Source organism: Lathyrus oleraceus, chromosome 3 (assembly GCF_024323335.1).
Source record: "Lathyrus oleraceus cultivar Zhongwan6 chromosome 3, CAAS_Psat_ZW6_1.0, whole genome shotgun sequence".
NCBI lineage: Eukaryota > Viridiplantae > Streptophyta > Magnoliopsida > Fabales > Fabaceae > Lathyrus > Lathyrus oleraceus.
Window position 1 is genome coordinate 334,167,227 of NC_066581.1, and position 1,439 is coordinate 334,168,665.

The window sequence follows — 1,439 nt, forward strand, 5'->3', positions numbered from 1 at the left end:
TGGAACTCCTACCGAGGATCCTAACCTTCATTTATCCGTATTTGTCCAATACGCTGATACTGTTAAAGCTAATGGTGTCACTTCAGAGGCAATTCAACTTCGTCTTTTTCCTTTCTCACTAAGAGATAGCGCTAGAAGATGGCTTCAATCTCTTTCTTCCAACTCAGTCACCACATGGAACGAGTTGAAGAAAGTTTTTCTTGCTCGATATTTTCCGCCAAGCAAAACAGCTATGCTAAGAGCCCAAATAAATGGATTTAAACAGAAAGACAACGAATCTCTTTTCGAAGCATGGGAAAGATACAAAGACACGATGAGACTTTGTCCACACCATGGTTTAGAGGACTGGTTAGTAATTCATACATTCTATAATGGTCTCCTGTACAACACGAGGTTAACAATAGATGTCGCCGCATGTGGTGCACTAATGAACAAACCATATGCTGATGCCTACCAACTTATCGAAAGCATGGCTCAAAACCACTATCAGTGGGGAAGCGAACGAACAATGGTGGAAAAACCTCAAACGAAAACTGGCATGTACGAGATAAGTAACCTTGATCATGTTAATGCAAAAGTGGATGCTCTGGTCCAGAAAATTGAAAGTTTAAATGTATCACCTCCAGCCACCGTGGTTGCCATAACTCAGAATTGCGAAGTCTGTGGAATCCAAGGTCACACTCCTGCAGATTGTCAACTCCTAATAGGAATCCAAGCGGAGCAAGTAAACTATGCTCAGGGAAGCCCTTACTCACACACCTATAACTCAAATTGGAAGAATCATCCCAATTTTTCATATAAGAGTAATAATGCTTTATACGCACCTGGACAATCTCCAAATCAAGCCCCAGCTATACCTCCGGGATATCAGAAGCCGATTCCATCCACACCTAACAATAACGCCCCTAGGAAATCCAACTTGGAAATCATGATGGAAAACTTTATAGCTTCTCAACAGCAAACCAATAAAGATTTCTTAAACCAGAATGTACACACTGGCGAACAAATAAAACAACTAGCAAGTAAAGTAGATGCCCTGGCTACTCATAACAAAATGCTGGAAACGCAAATTTCATAAGTAGCTCAACAACAAGCGCCTACCGCTGCCCCAACCGGTACATTTCCTGGCCAACCCCAACCTAACCTAAGAAGCCACGCTCATGCAATTATACTGAGAAGTGGAACGGAAGTGGAAGGACCGTCTGACCCAAGGATAGAAAACCAAAACTCTAAAAAGTCAACTGAGGAAGAAAGTGAACCTAAGGAAAAGGAAGAGAGTAATAAGGAAACCGTAGAAAAGAAGGAACCTTATGTACCTCCACCACCTTATAAACCACCTATCCCTTACCCTCAAAGGCTTATTAAAACCAAAGATGCGGGCCAATTTAAAAAATTTGTCGACCTACTAAAACAATTAAACATCACAATTCCGTTTACAG

General features: G+C 41.4%; 1 non-coding gene across 1 annotated transcript; it reads right to left on the reverse strand.

Annotated features, from left to right (window-relative positions):
- Nucleotides 1-232: 232 nt before the first annotated feature.
- Nucleotides 233-339, reverse strand: LOC127133065 (small nucleolar RNA R71). The gene has a single exon (XR_007807060.1). It is a non-coding gene; the product is annotated as a small nucleolar RNA R71 (small nucleolar RNA).
- Between the last annotated feature and the right edge of the window lie 1,100 nt (nt 340-1,439).